Below are 17,596 nucleotides of genomic sequence, written 5' to 3'. Positions count from 1 at the left end.
TAAAAGCTTACTGATGATTCGATTAAAGGACTTTAAAAAATATGACAAATAAATACCAGAAGTGATCCTGGATTGGATCCTGAACCAACTAAAGGGCCTTCAAGGGACAATGGTTGAAATTTGAATAAGATTTGACTAGAGATTAATTTTGAATTTTAATGTTAATTTTCTGATTTTGATCATTGAACTATGGTTATTAACACTAGTTAATATTGCAAATATATTAATATTTGAGGACTCTTGTATACAGGGATTCTTCGTACTATTTTTGCAAATGTATTCTAAAACAAAAAATAAAAGAAAGGAAAAATGTTTTTCGATGATATCACTTAGCAGCCTCAGAATAGATTAGAACAAGATTAGTTAGTATTTTTCTAAGGCCTAGATATTTATGGGACAGAAGGAAGTGGTCTTGCATCTTGCATAAATCATAAGCTTGTTCTAAGGTACCATTGGCAGGCATCACTTGGAATTAGCAATATCAGATCACAGGAAAGTGGCTGGTTGTAGAGAAGGCCATTCGCCCACCTGAACTTTATAACTGTCAACCAAACTGATGTAGAGTGAGTTCTCTTTAATTTTACAGAAAGTAGCCTAAAAGATGACTTCAAGCTGACTAGGATTTAATTTTCAATGCTAACCTTCAATTAATTTGTAACATTTTTGTCAATTGGTTTGCTGCAATGGCTGTAATTATGTTGTTTTCTGAGTGATGAATTCATTCAGTACATACTCTCCAGACTGTTTATACAGCTGGAAAATAGCATTGGTAATAGATGAGGGGAAAGAAGTTAATAACTAACTTACTTTAAAATTCGGTTATCCGTGTGTATATTTTAAGTGTCTCCTGAGCCATTATTGGGTAGCTTAAACTAAATTTTCATGGCCACTATTTTAAATGAGCTAGTAATAAAATCACTAGTTGTTTTAATATTTTAAATGCTGTCTTAAATTTAAATGCATATTTGACATTGCAAAGGAGGCAGCTTAATGCCTTTTAATCCTTAGTTCACCATTTGCTGAAGAAAGCTATGTTGGTTTTCCATTAAGGAAACCAAACCTGTCATCTACAAATTTCTTCTTAGCCAGAACTGCTCTTAGCATTTTCTAGAATTCTTTCTATGATCAATTCAAACCTAGGCAGGGTATATTACTGCCATATTGGTTTCAGCTGATGAGTCATAAAAATTGCGTATCAGGCAATTGAGGAAACTTGCAGATGATCTTTGGAGTTTTATAATACACACTCTTTCACCTTAACTTCTATTTAGACAAAAGAACGTTCTTTATCAGTAGAAATTTTCTTTTGATTGTAAATGCCCACCATGTGGTTTGTAACCTTGTCTTTAACAAAGTACTACAAGAGCTATCAGTTGGAGTGGGGCTGACTCAGAGTTACACAGACTGCTTGACCCTAGACCCTGAGTTTCTGATTTAGAAGGTCTGGGATGGGGCTTGGAATTTACATTTCAAATTAGTTCCCTGGCATTGCTGGTGCTGCTGGTTCAGAGACCATGCTTAGAGAACCATTACTCTAAGGCAGAGGTCGGCCAACTACAGCTCCTGGGTCAAATCTGGCTACCCACTTATTTTTGTAAGAGAGAAATTCATTAAAACACAGTCATGCTCAATTATTTACATATTGTCTACGGATGCTTTTGAACTACTATAGTAGAAATTCAGTAGTTACAACAGAGACCTGATGGTCTGCAAAGCTTCAAAGATTTATTACATGACTTTTATAGAAAAAGTTGGCCAAGTACTACCCTAAGGTGTTATTTCTAATCCTGTGACCTGGTGTGACTGAGGTGTGGATGTGGTTAACCCTAAGCAATAGAAGTGCCCTGGACTCTCCCATACCCGCCCTGCCCTTCTGCTTCTGCAGTCAGTCTTGGAAATGGCTCGGTTATTGGTCACTTACTCTTTATTCACTTGTTTCCTCCCCAGAGGGTATTTGCACCTGAATGTTTCTCTCTCATTACAGGGTTTAAAAAAAAAAAGAATTCTCCCCAGGGAGATACATTTGCCATATCACAAGCAAAAGGAGAGTTCATTTTGCCATAGGAGCAGAGAGTTCCTGGGAACAGGGAAATCCTCGCTTCTCTGTCTCGGTGTGAGACAGGCCCCTGGCATGAACATCTCCCTCTGCCAAAGTGCACTCAGACAAGAAAAGAGAACTTTTCTTGAGGCTAATTTTTTAAATATTTTAATAGAGACAGGGTTTCACCGTGTTAGCCAGGATGGTCTCGATCTCCTGACCTCGTGATCCACCCGTCTCGGCCTCTCAAAGTGCTGGGATTACAGGCGTGAGCCACCGCGCCCAGCCAATAAAATCCATTTTTGACACTGTTTCTGGGTGAAGGAGAAAAGTTAATCTCACAGATGTCTAGATGTTTGTCCTCATTCAAACCAGTTACCAGTCCTCCCACAGGCCTGTGAGGAAACTTCCATTTCCTGAGATGGACACCTGGACTCCAGGATTTTTTGATATCCAACATCTCTCTACATTTCCCGCCTTTCTAGGCATCTCCCAAATATTTGAGTTGCACAGATATTTTATTTCTTGTGATGTGCCTTTTTTAATGGGTCTCTCCTGCCTACAAAGTATGCATTTCTCCAAGTCACATGGTTAATTTCCTCTGCATCCTATGTTCAGGTGGCACATCCTCAAGGAAGCTTTCCCTGCTTCCCTCAGGAATGCCCCATTGACTCTTCTTTGGGTTATCATAATTCCCTGGCATTTCAGCATAATTGAACTTTCCCTTTGTTTTATAATCACCAGACTGTTGCATTAAGTTTGCTTATAGCTGCTATATTACCTTTCTCTGTATGTTTCAACCCTAGCACAATGCTAAAATGTGGATAATATTCAAATGTAGGCTAAGCAAATAAATAATTCAATGAGATACACTCTCAGATGTGCAGAACCTCCCTCACATCATTCATGCACCAAGAGTAGTAACTTGGTAATAGTTACGCCAATGTGATTTTCCTAAAATAGAAGTAACAACCTTTTCTTCTTCTCCTCTACCTTTGGGAAAACTCCGTGTTTATTAGTATTTTGGGAAGTCATAACACTGCTGATGATGGGTTTTCACACCTGTCAAATGGATCTAATCTAATCTGTTCTTGGAAACTCCCGAAATGAGTTATGGATCCAATGAGAATGATGAAAAGGAGCTTTGCAGAATCAGAGGCACTGCACAAACTATGGCATTATTATACACACCTTTTAAAACTGTCATGGTGCCATTTAACCTTCTCTTGTTCTGAGAGTTATCTTGACCTTAGGAATTCACTCTTCAGTTTGAAGTTGGATAAACAAAGGTAAAGCTTCAATGTTCTTTCTTTAGAATTAAAGAGGAAAGGTGGAGATTATACATGTTTGTATTCTGCACTTCTTAGAACTGTTAGCAAGTGTGTCTAGAGAGAGATCAGCTCTCAAGGTCCTATATTTTAAATATCTGTTTTTAAACAATAGCTTTCTCTTTAGAGACACTCATTGCTTTGACATTTGTAGATTTGCTGCAATGGAAGGTCAATAACCATGCAGTGTTAGAAAGTATATCCCCTTTTTGCATCGTCCCTCTGAGGAGAGATAATTCATACATCTTCTAAAGCCTGAACCATGGCATCACCCAGGTGGAAGGGAAACTTTTAATGCCAGTAAGCATGGAATCCTCTCACTTCATCCCAATTATGGAAATACCTACACTAAATAGCACATCAAAAATTACAGTGCTTGGCTTTGAATGAGCATATAGGCATATGTCCCTGAAAATGCAGTATCTGTACTAGCAAAAAAGTCATTCTTGCACCCTTTATAACATTGGTGTCACCTGTATCTTAGCTTCATTTGAAATCCTGAGATTATATTTAATCACTGTTCTTTTTCTACATTCATTCATTCATTGATTCATACAACAAACATTTATTGAATTTTGACGATCTGCCAGGGGCTGAGCTAAGTGCTTGAGACAAAGCTCTGGTCTCCCCCAGCGATGAGGCTGACAGCTAACAAGGAAGGGAATGTATCTTCAAACAAAATGATATAAATCACACAAAATAAAAGAAAATGGAACAAATGGCTGGTCTTCCTTTATAAATATATATATTTAGCTAGGACCTCTAAGACAAGCTTGCTTCTTCAGGGAAATGATATTTAAACTTTGGCTTGAAGGCTGAGTTCTTCAGAAGAGTAAAAGAAAGAAGGGAGTGATTTTAATGTAGAAGGTAGTGTGTGCAGTCAAAAGTGTGTGTGTACTCATGGAGTATATTGTGTCAACTCAGGGAATAATAAGTTGTTCAGTGTGGCTATAGTTTTGGAAGTGGAGGGGAAGAATAAGAGATAGGAAAACTCAACAGAAATTAGGTTTTTGGAGGACCTTGACTGCTAATGAGTTTGGCTGTTGTTCAGTGGAGAAGGGGGAACCATTGAGGAATGTTAAGCTACTTCATCACAAGAAATTAGGTGTTTTATTTGAGACTAGAACATCGAAATCCTCGCCATTTTTCTGAGAAGTGGCTGAGGCCCAGTAACAGGAAGGATTGGTCTCTCGCTATTTCCTCTTATACCTTAGTCTCTCCAGATGAGTTTTAGAGTACATGAAATCTATTTTATTTCCAAGATTGGTATCCTTAACATGAGTTCTGCCTTTTTCTCACCTTAGGAACTGAATATCTTGATGCACTTACTCTTTATCAGTAACAAAACTATTCACTTTAAGTATGTTCTGGTGTGAAACAAAACCAGATAATTACTTTATAGAATAGATATTAATAGTATTCATCACACTCAATACTCCTCTCCTTTCTGACACACAGTAAGTCTTCCCAGCTTCCCTTGCACTTAGTTCGATCCACACAACTAGTTCTGGCCAATGGATTATGAACATAAATGATTAACTGTAATTTCTGATTAAAATACTTTAGACTGGGTATGAGTTTTCTATTTTTTTTTTCCCTCCTGCTGATGCAATACTAGTAGACTCAATGTCAAAATATGATAGAACCTTCATCAGCTGCATTCCTGAATGACCACGTGGAGCAGAGCTACCTGCTGACCTGTGTCAGGAAAGAAGAACCTGAAATTAACCTTTGTTGCATTATGCCACTGAGATTTTAGAATATATTTGTCACCACACTCAGGGAGACATTGAGGATGTTTGGGGCCTGAAGATTATACACTTTGAAGGGTGGGTGCTTTTATAGAAACAGACACAAAAATAACTTACCTTTGCAAAATTAACAAAAGTATATGACCATGAAAACTCATTGCTAGGGCCTTCCTAGGACCTTGGAAGGGGTCTGGATGGTGAGGGGCCCTGGAGCTAAGCTTTTTTAGATTCATAGTAAATCTGTCTCTTCCCACAGCACAGCCTACCTTAATCTACTTTCCTAGAAACATTTGTATCCCAGGCCTGTGTTTCACTATAGAAAGGAAAGCTTTGTTCTTTGTATAGGGAAATTTCTGCATCCCTGTAAAGATAGGGAACATTCTGGAGTAGGGCTTGTGAAGATTCCTTTTTCCCTTGAAACTGTTACTTGGGGTGACATCCACACCTGTGTATAAGCCCAGTGACACCTTTTGCCTCTTTTGAAAGAGAAATATATGTACCTTTGCAGTTGGAGGTACTAGTTTGCTAAACGGCACAGCTTTTGCCCTCTTCAGCTTTGAAAGTTTTCAGATTTCTCTCAGAAATTCTCTATGATTGATTGATTGATAATTGATCTATTCACTTATTCAGTGGATATTTATTGTGTCTGGTATTATTAGAATTGCTAGAAATATCAATGATGAACAGTATATACGTGGTACCTAACTCCCAAGAGTTAAAATTTTAGCAAATTAATTGATCTATTACTATCAAAATATATGGAACCTTAGTTTATTCTATGATCTGTGGGGTAAGATTGTCCTTCTGAGCCAAATAGGTTCAATGACCTTTGCCCCTTTCCTTCCTCCCATTTGAGGCACTCAAAGCAAATGAATTGGGTCATTCATGAAATTTGTTATAGCCTCAGGAAGAAAAGTTATATTTAAATCCAAATCATTAGCACATCTAAAAATAGACATATAAATTCATAATGCATTTAAATAACTCTAAAATAAATATGTGTGTTGATTAAGCAGTGCCACAATTGGAACTCTGTGGGTGGAAGTGGGATAAGGGGGAGATAAAATCACCTTTCTTCTAGTCCTTATTAACCACCAAAATTTAAGAAGTATTACTTGGTAGAATAATTGTGAGAGCATCTCTGATTACAAAGGGCAGGCTAATGTGATTACTTTCTATGAGACATTTTTGCAAAGTGTATGTGCATTTCCTTTGAGTCTATTTCTTATTGTTATTATTAAAATTTTTGTTAAATTGCTAAAATCTCATAGTAGTCAAGTAGCTTTTGTGAGAATAGTGCTAAATGTGGAGCTTGGGTACACTCAGGTAATTGTAGAAATGTGAAAGGTACTCATGGATTAGCGTCCACTTTTTCTCCAATTTCATGCAGTTTGTAGGCCGTGGTGCCTCATTCTTATTGTGTGATATATAAAGGCTCAGTACTTACAGATTTTCTGTTTTTAGTGTCAACCCCTTATTTTCTCCCAATAAGAGCTATCTTTATAATACCCACATATTTTAAATTAAAGAAAACATAAATACATGCAAAACTGTCATTGGCTTTTAAGGTATTATATAAGTGATTAAATTTTATCACAAAGAGACAACCAGCTAATGGTTTTAGTGGAACACATAAAACCTCATAAAATCCAAAAGTTAAATTTTGTCATATAATGAGCATCACTTAGAGAAACCAACAGAGTTTCCTTTTCCCCCTGAATACATTCTAAACAGTCCTTAGAAAATGAATTACCGGACTGCAAATCAGGATGAAATATTTTATAGCTGTAAAAGTAAAGCTACTTTCAGACCACTTAGTTGGAGGAGAAAAAAAAGGGAGGGAGAGCAACTTGTCCACCCTGTTGTTGTGGCATCACTGCCAATGGCATCAGATGCTTGGCTCTGCCTCCATTTTAACAGTTTGACCTTGTTTAGAACAACCTGAATCTAATCGCCCGGCATCCCTCACAATTCCCCCACCCATAATAGAAAGCACACACCTCCGAGAGCGCATTCAGCTGGAGCTTTGCCAATAGAAGTAATTACATGATGAAACTATTTAACTTTGACTAAAATACTCTCACCAGGTTCTTGCAAACGGTGTGTCTTATATCTTGTCGAAGCAATTTTATATCATGCCTTTAAAGTACAGTAATGGCCCCTTGCATTGACAGAATCCTCGTAAAAGGAGAAGACCAAGACCTGGCTCATGAAGTGGTATTGATTTTCTGAGTTCCTGCTCGAGTTGCCAAAGATACAACACTGTTGTTAGGGAGAAGAGATGTTTTGGCCTTCAATATCACAGGAGGGTTCCTCAGTAAGCACAGGCATCAGGAGGCCACAGTGATAAATAATGTATTGGGGTGATAACTGCCTGTAGTACTTTGTTAGTTTTAAAGTGACTCAGCACTTGTTCATTCCAAATGCTTCTTGATGTCACCAGTGGCTGTGGAGGACTGTTCTATATATAAATAGTGCCCAGACTCTATGAGAGTGCCGCTTGAGGGTTAATTTACATGAATGGTTTATTTTAGGCAGAATTGTCTAAATTTTAATCACTAAGGACAACGAACAGATTCAACTTCTAGCTAAAGTGATGGCTTCAATTTGTTGCTTAAAGAGAGCTTAAACGTGTCTGCAGATCCGTAACTATATCTAATACAGGTTAAGTTAGTTTTTAGTCATTTCTAGTAAGTCCGTGTGAAAAAGATGTATAACCTAGAGCATAGCTCTATGTCTGTCATTACAGACAGCAAGCAAAGGAAACCAAGCATCTTGATCAGACACTTGCAAAAAATACATTTCTACCGACTTACATAAGTGCGTACAACTTAATCTTCACTTTTTTTTCCATTTTACATTGATAAACTGCACAATGTCTAATACTGAATAAAAGTAGGAAGATGAATCTCTGACAATTTTCAAGAAAAATTGAAAGTTATGTTTTTTAATCTGTTGAGAATATGAATACCTGTACTCAAAAACTTTTTTCCCTTTGGCAGTGGTGGGGGATGTGCTACAGAGATGCAAAGAATAGGAATAGCATTATATTGACATGGTTCTGAACCACTCACAGGGTTCACGTGAGCACCGTATGAGAGGGAACAAGCAAGAGCATGTGGTCACCCCTCACTCAGAAGACAGAGAAGGAAAACCAGAAGCAGTGGAAAAAAGATAATTCTTTTTTAATTCAAAAGATATTGTTAATTCAAAAGATATTGCCCATTCGTTTCTCTCTCCTCCCGGTTCCAACAAAAAGGAGACTCTAGCAATTTGACTGTGATCAGATGTACAGGTTGTATACTGCTTAATTTTCAGGAATTTCACTAAAGTCACAGGGCTTTTATTGAAACACCTTTGTCTGGTGGACGGGGTACTGTCTGCTTTGTAGTCTGCACGAATAGTGTCACTGGAATCGTGCTTAGCCAGCATGGATACATATGCAGCCACCCTGGGGGAAGAGAAGTGATGTAATGAGATGTTCCTGCCTCAACCTCCTCATCCCCACTGGAAGGTGTTAGAGGCCACAGACAACTCTAGCCTGGTCTTGGGAGAGAAGAACTTAGAATCAAAGCTGAAACTGGAGTTTTAAAATAAATAGGAGTGGGTCTTAAATGAGGCACTTCTAACTACCAAAAGGAACTGCAGACTTAGGAAATCAGACCAAGATGTTAAGAGAATGATTTACCAGGGGAAGAAGACAGTTGGACATGGTAGAATTAGGGTCAGCAATAGAAAAGAAATTAAACTGTTTTGTTTCCACTTCAGTGTGTTACAACACGTAAAATGAGGTACATATGAAATGAGGAGATTATGGCTTTTATTTACTGTAATTAGATAGTATTTTTTTCAGGCCCAAATCCATTCTGATTTTTCTCATAAGTCTAAGAAAAGTTACTTGCCTGGAAATCAGCTTTGATCAACTTTGTACTCCACTTCCAGTAACAAGGTTTTCTCCTTGTCCTGTGACTGCTGTGCATCCTGTTTCCAAGGATGGGCTATCACTTGCTCCTCGGTCAGAATCCAGTCTTGTGTTTCTGTATAACCTAATGCCTTCACAGCTGTGATCCTAATTTACTCTAAACAGTTGACTGAATCTCCATCCTTTACCAGGGCCTTACTTTATCTGATGGCAACAATGTAAGGGCTCATTGAAATTCATATGGAGAGCCCCTCAATCTGATTGGCATCGGAGATGTGCTGGTACAGGGCCTTTGAGGGCCTTGCTGTTTGGTCAGCAGCCTCTCAAGACACTGTATACCTTATTTCAAGTGTAAGAAAGCATTTTACCAAATCCCAATACCACCCAACACTTCCCATTTGGTTGCCAAGGAATGCTGTGATTCGTGGGGATGATCATGTTCTTGTTCTAAATGTTCTGTCATCTTAGATGGACGATCTAAGGATAGTTAAGGGTCCATTAGCCTGGGGCAAATGAGGAGGCGGTGCCCTCTGCAACTTGATGGAGGTCAGCTAAGGACAAATGAAAGATAACACTAATTCACACGGTGGGCAATAAAACGAGGGACCTCATTATCCTAAAAGGTGATACTGGCAGGAAATCTAAATGGATTTTAAAAGGGTTTGGACAAATTTATGAATGACAGATTCATAAATGGTTCTAGAGAGAAGTGGGATGCAGTCAACCTTTAAGGTAGATGTCAGAGAGGACAGTCATGCCTTCTTGGGGTCTGCCCCTTAGAGCTTCTCTTGGCAATACGACCTAGAATTGGAGAGAACACAGGCATGGGTGATCAGTCGATTCCAGGCTGAGAAACACAAAGGCAGCAGCATGATGTGCTGGGGAGAATATGGGCTTTGGAGCCACACTATGTTTCAGCTAGGTATCTCTGGAAAAGTCAGGTGTCTGAAAAAAGGAGGAATAACATGCACTATGCACCTTGTCCAGTTTTGAGGATCAAAGAAATTATGTGTAAACTGTATTACAAGTCTAATACATGGTATGCACAAAAAATTATAACTACCACTATTTAAGTAAATACACAGAAATGAAAATGACACTCTTTGCTACTTTCCAAGCACAGTCACTTGTGATGGGCTGGTAGATTCATCACATTACTATAAATAGTGCCCATAACTAGATACCTCATCTATGGCATTTGCATATTTTAGAAGACCATTACCCAGGGAATCTTGGTAAGCTGACATTGCTTTGAAGAGATTGATTCCAAGAGCAGCCTTAGGTATTGTGATTCCTTGATGTAATTTCAGAGACTTTGGAAAGTATTAGGTATCCATGCCCCAGTCTCATGCCTCTTCCACCTCTTACCTCTTTGCAGAATTTTTTATATAAAGGACAAGACTTCTTATAGCTTTGAAAGTTTTCTAAATTCCTTTTTGAGGAAAGAAAAGAAACATCTAATGAGAACTGCTTATCAGCATCACAGCCACTACCACCCTGCTGAAGAATTTGAACTTTGAGAAGTTTACCAAAATAAATAAATAAAATGTAAAATCTTTGTAATGCTAAAGTCGATGAGATTTAGAGGTAGGTGGCACATTTGTTTAGGAAAATACTCTGAGGAGTTCTATTTCCTGAGGAAGAAAGACTCCTTTGAACTTAATGAAAATAATTAAGAGAAAGTAATCACTTGGTTTTGTAAAAAGTATTCAACAAGTAATTTAAAATATATATATAATTTGCATTTTACAGTGGCAGTCAATAAAGAAGAGGGGCAAGAGCCTTTTGCCTCAGTGTCTAGGGAACAAAATGACCAGTAAGAAATTTCCTGGGGCAGGGAAGACCAAAGACCTTAAAGATTAATGATATTTGGTTTTCTGTTTTAGGTTGTTCTTATTTCGTGCTATACCATGTTCTCTTCTATTTTACTCAAACTAAAAATTAAAGTTAGGCACACACAATCGCTTTGTACTGATACAGTGCCTGGGAGAGTGAAAAGCGCAGAGATGAGGATACACATGGTTGGGTAAAGTGGTCTAGGAAAGCGGAGTAGTCTGAGAAGGCATGACTGTATATGTAAAGGAATCAATGGCAGTGACCAAGAAAGTAGGACTCCTATTTTTTTCCTGGACACTCCCAAATATGTTGGGGATCGAACTGCTTTTCCATGTGTAGGACTGGGCTGAATCATTTCATTAGGACATTTAAAGAGAAATATGGCCCTAAAAAATGGGAGGAGGACTTGGGACAATCATATTATATGGATGTGATCAGTCAAATTCCACGGAAATGAATGTAACTTTAAGATCCCAAAGATGATGATATATGTTAATTTAACCACTGTCAATTATGGAGACATGGACCAAAGCAAATAAGACAAGTCAAATTAATGTCATTATTGACACATGCACAGTGCTTGAAACTTTACAAAATGCTTTCATCTCTATTATACATTTGACTCAACCACCCTCTGAAATAGGTAGCAAATGATGGCAATTTTATTTTTTACCAAATCTCATCTTTCAAGAAGTTATACTTCACTGTATGCAGGTAATGCTTTGGATATTTGTTTTAGGTTAAACATTTGACTCACAGAGTTGGTTAGAAAACCCACATGGAATGAAATGTTGGTTTTGTTACAATTTATGAACCCTGGTATTCAACATTAATTTAGAAAATGTAGAGGGGACATTTGCTGAGCCAAATACACAGGTCTCTGGTATCTTGGACACACAGAACAATATGTAAAGTAATAGCAAAAACAAACAGCTTAGGAAAAGCAAAGCAAGGTATTTTTGTAATTCCTGAAAAGGATTTACAACCTATATAAACATGAATCATAAACCCATTGGCAAATAGATCCAAGCTCTTTCAGGAAGATGTTTCGTTTATATATGGGAACTAAAAACTCAGGATAAGAGAGAGGGTCAACAACAAAAAAAAGATTCACATTACTCAAAACACATAATACCATGGTAAATGATTATTCTGACATTTTAGTTATAGACATTTGATTTTAATTTTCTCAGCACCTGTGCTCACTTTCTAGGGACAAGGCATGCCAGTAATCCTCTCAGAATTTGGGGGGTTATATATCCTTATGGAAGGCCTCTGCTTTAAAATATTAGAAAAGTTCCTCTGTTAACTTTCTACTCTATGCCCACTAGAAAGTGTCAAATCGTCTCTATCAAGTGGGACATAAAGGCATCTAATCCAAGCTTTGTGACATACTAGGTGAGTGGCCTTGAACAAGTTGCTTAAGTTCTTCCATTTATTCAATTAATCAGTAGATATTTATTGATTTCCTATCACATTTTAAACACCATATTTGTCACAATGGTCAAAGTGAACATGAGAAAACATAGCACTTACCATTTTGCATACTTGGATGCCAGTTTGAAGTAGGGAAGAAGAGTTTAGAACAGTGTCTGGCATCCAGGAGGTCTTCTAATAAATGTGTCTAACGAATAAAAGAAAACCTGGAAAATATGCCAGTAAAAAAAAGAAATGCACATGCATGTATACACACACAGATGTCTTTAATATGTTGGTGTATATTCAGACTGTTTTTCATGTTTACAGAAGCATATATGAGTTGGGTTTATGCTATACATACATACTATTTTGCAATTTGATTTTTCTTCTCTTAGTAAAATACATACTGAACATTATTTAACACTAATATTAGTTAATACCTTCTCAAAAGCTAACCATTTTAGTTTTTCTGAAAAATTTCCTGCAGAAAGCAGAATCTATGATAAACATCCCTTTCTTGTTCTATCTTCTGCCAGAAGTTTAAGTTTCATGGTCTTTCACACATTGATTTATGCACATTTTATTTAATCATATAGGGATTTTATTTTTGTTTTACATAGATAATTTATATATGTATGTGTGTGTATATATATATTTATGTATATATGTATGTATGAATATGAAATGTGCTTTTTAAACATATATCATGGATGCCCTTCAGAGCAAAAGGACCTGGATAATATGAATTGAATACTATATTTGATATAAATAAACACATTTATTCAGTTGTTTCCCCACTGATGATTACTCAGATTATGTTCCCCCTCCCCCCCCCAGCTTTTTTTTTTTGAGATAGTCTTGCTCTGTCACACAGGCTGGAATACAATGGAGCAATCTCAGTTCACTATAATCTCTGCCTCCTGGGTTCAAGCAATCCTCGTGCCTCAACCTCCCAAGTAGCTGGAACTACAAGCATGTACCACTATGCCCGGCTAATTTTTGTTGAGTAGAGATGGTGTTTCCTCGTGTTGGCCAGGCTGGTCTCGAACTCCTGACCTCAAATTATCTGTGCCCACCTTGGCTTCCCAAAGTGGTGGGATTACAAGTGTGAGCCACCTTGCCCAGCTCCACTTTTTTAAACCAATTTAAAAAGTGGCCCAATAAATGTGTTTGTAATATATACTTGTGGACTGATATTTCTACAGGATAGAATCACAGAAGAACAGTTCCTGAGATAAAAGTCTTTATTTTTAATGAATATTGACAAACTGTTTTCCAAAATGCTTAGGAATCCATATTTTATCAGCAGCGTATAAGAAAGAGAACAATTTTTCCCACATCCATAGCAGCACCATGCACTGTCCTAGCATGAACTTTCAGGGACTCTCTTGGCTGAGAAGACGGTTTTACACAGTTGCCTCTGCCTGGATTCTAGGCCCTCTGTAACATGAATTCAATTTAACATTTGGGTGTTACTCCTCATTACTGTTCTGTTCTACAGAAACGCTTCCTTTTAGCAAAAGTAGTTGCATTGTTTCTAAAACAATTTCATCTCTTCTTATTCTTTCCCCTTGCCCAGGGCTATTCTTCCATATCCTCTTGGGTTTTTCTCCCTTTCTGCCATCTCTCTCCTTCTGTTAAATTTTTCCCTGCTCTTCAAGCTCCATGTTTTCTCTCAGTGCTCCTGAAACCCTCAACTGTGTTCCTCTCCACACTTTGCATTCATGATGTTTCATTCATGCCTGTTTTGTGGCATTTTTGTATAATATGTTGTGTCATATACAGTTCTTTATGTGCTTGCTTATTGCCCATAATAAGCAGTAACATCTCTCAAGACAGAGGATGTGGCTCTTTATTAGTATTTTTCATATTGACACTTTAATTTTTATCAAAGTGAATTAAGGGATTAATGAAAGAGATATTCCATTGTACTCATTAAATGCAGGGAAAAAGGCAGAAGCAGCATTAAGAAATTGAGTATATTTCACATGCGAGTTACTAGGAGAATGGGGATTCCTTTCTTTCAAAATCAGAAACAAGAGGAGAACACAGTTTGGAGATAAAATTAATATATTTAGGTGGGATTCATTTTTGGTACCATCAGCCATCCAGGTGGCAGTATACAAAAGGAGGTGGCTACATGTAATGCTGATTTTAGAGAGAGCTGGAACTTAAAATACAAAGATACGCTTTTCTCAATTTATTTCATATTTCATTTTATACATTTTGAGGCCAGACTGAGGTAACACATGAGTAATAAATAGGTGAAATGATTATTTTCTATGTGTAAACACTATCTGAAGTGAAATTGATGGGTAAGAAACTGGCTAACAGGTTTCAATCTCCCATTATTCATTACAAAGATCACATAGTGGAAATCTTATTTTCTCAAGTGAGGCAAGTTGGTGATAGTCACACTTCTGTTCCTTTGTCTTGTGAATATTGCTCTTGCTTCTCTCAAGGGCTGGCTGACATTCAGTAGCTGTCCTACGCCTGTGTGGTCATTTACATTTTCAAGATATTGGACTCCTTCCCCAATGAATGTTAGATCATTTATGCCCCACGGGAGTGCCTTCTTGCCATTACCTTGAAATCCCAAACTCTACTCTTAGAACCACTCTTTCCTTACTGCCTCCTCCCATCTTCCCCACCTCAGACTTTCTCAAGATCTGACAACTAAGTGTTAATACCTGACAAGGCAGAGCTCTCCATGATCTGGTTGTAGCTCTGGGCCTGGTGAGTTCTACACACAACTGGATTATCCCCAGATTCTCAGCCATCACATCTTTGAATCCACACAAAGCATGGTTGAGGTGCCCCCTCCCTTATTTGAACGAGGAATTAATCACTTGTCCATCTGAACATGAACCTTCTGCATCCATAGAGTGCTAGCTACACAGTCTCAATTAAGTGGTTAATACATTAAACCGGAGCTACAAAAGCTCATGATCTTGGGGAATACAAGGTTCACTGTAAATAATATTATAAAAAAGTATCTCAGAGAGGACAAATATATGCAAACCCTGTTTGTTTCAATGTTTGCATTTAAAAGTGCCGAAGGCTACTTAATGACAGAGGACAAAGAATGCCCATTTGTGAATTTAAATCCGATTTGTTTTAGTATAGTTTTTACCAAGTAAAGCGCTGAGGGAGGCTCTGTGCTACTGCTATTACTGGTGTTATTTAACTTATCTGTACTTTCTAATAAAAAAAGGTGAAGAAATAAAAAACTATTGATCTTTATTTATTGACTTCCTTGTGAGTATAGTTAAGTTGACACAGATCAATCACAATAAAGCTAAATGGATGATATAGTGTAACACAACCGGGGATTGCAAGTGGAGTTTTAATTATGAGAAATTTAATGTTTTTCTGTATGCAGATTGGGTAGGAATGGGATTTTCTAAGTACTCAGGGACCAGGGAACAGAGTTTACAGAATTCTTACCATCTCCACACATACTTCGGCAGAGTTTCCAGCTCCTTGGGGAGCAGCGAAAAGGAGGAAGAAAAGGAAGTCAAGTAGTCATTTCTCAAATTTCTCATTAAATCTGTGTTTTACTCTGTTCCTCTTTGGAAATCCTAAATGAGATTAATATCTGGCATTGGTAAGAAAGAGAAAAGGGAGATACACAAAGGTGGTGAAGCAGCCTAAAAAAAACCCAGAATATCAGCCTTGAGCTTACAAGAAACATTGTAAATAATGAGAAAATATTGTAGCTTCAATTGCACACATCAACCCCATACACCACGTCAGTCAGTAGAGTCATTTTCCCTCTGCTTTTTACTCCCATCACTTTCCTATGTTTCTAAGCTGTCAGGGGGAAAACAGCAATCTCTGTTGGAAAAAAAGTAATGTTACCAATGGAGAGTTCTTATCTTCTTTTTTATCTTTTATTTTATTTATTTTAATTTTGTGGGTACATAATAGATGTATATATTTATGGCTTACATGAAATATTTTGATAAGCCGTGCAACATGTGATAATCACATCAGGATAAATGTATCCACCACCTCAAGCATTTATTTTTTGTGTTACGAACAATCCAATTATACCTTCTAGTTATTTAAAAATGTACAATTAAATCATTTTGACTATAAGCATCCTGTTGTGCTAGGAAATAGGTCTTATTAATTTTTTCTATCTACTTTTTTCTACCCATTAACCATCCCCACTCCCCCAAAACCACTAGCCTTCCCAACCTCTGATATCCATCTTTCTGTTCTCTATCTCCATGAGTTCAAATATTTTCATATTTATCTTTCACAAATAAATGATAACATGCAAACTTTGTCTTTCTGTGCCTGGCCTATTTCACTTAACATAATAACCTCCAGTTCTATCCATGTTATTGCAAATAACAGGATCTCATTCTTTTTTATGACTGAATAGTACTCCATTGTGTATGTGTACCACATTCCATTATCAATTCATCTGTTGATGGACACTTCAGTTGCTTCCAAATCTTAGCTGTTGTGAATAGTGCTGCAATAAACATGATAGTGCAGATATCTCTTCAATATACTGATTTTTTTTCTTTTGGGCACATACCTAAGAGTGAGTTTGCTGGATTGTATGGTAGCTAAATTTTTAGTTTTTTGAGGAACCTCCAAACTTCTCCACTGTAAATTAGTGGTTATATTAATGTACATTTCCACCAAAAATTTATGAGGGTTCTCTTTTCTCCACATTCTTGCCAGCATTTGTTATTTCCTGACTTTTGGATTTAAGCCATTTTAAGTGGAGTGAGATGATATCTCATTATAATTTTGATTTGCATTTCCCTGATGATCAATGATGTTGAGCACCTTTTCATACACCTGTTTGCCATTTGTCTTCTTTTGAGAAATGTCTATTCAGATCTTTTGCCCATCTTTAAATCGAATTGTTAGATTTTTTTCATATAAAGTTGTTTGAGCTCCTTATATATTCTGGTTAATAATCGTTTGTCAGATGGGTAGTTTGCAAATGTTTTCTCCCATTCTATGAGTTGTCTCTTTGTTGATTGTATCTTTTGCTCTGCAGAACCTTTTTAACTGGGTGAGAACCCATTTGTCCATTTTTGCTTTGGATGCCTGTGCTTGTATGATATTACTCAAGAAATCTTTGCCCAGTCCAATTTCCTGGAGAGTTTTCCCCAATGTTTTCTTTTGGTAATTTCATAGTCTGAGGTCTTAGATTTGTGTCTTTAATCTATTTTGATTTGATTTTTGTATATGGCAAGAGCTAGGGGTATAGTGTCATTCTTTTGCCTGTGGATATCCAATTTTCCCAGCATCATTTATTGAGGAGACTGTCCTT

Source organism: Rhinopithecus bieti, unplaced genomic scaffold (assembly GCF_001698545.2).
Source record: "Rhinopithecus bieti isolate Rb0 unplaced genomic scaffold, ASM169854v2 scaffold_30775, whole genome shotgun sequence".
Lineage (NCBI taxonomy): Eukaryota > Metazoa > Chordata > Mammalia > Primates > Cercopithecidae > Rhinopithecus > Rhinopithecus bieti.
The sequence above is the reverse complement of the archived record's forward strand: the minus strand, read 5'-3'. Positions refer to the sequence as shown.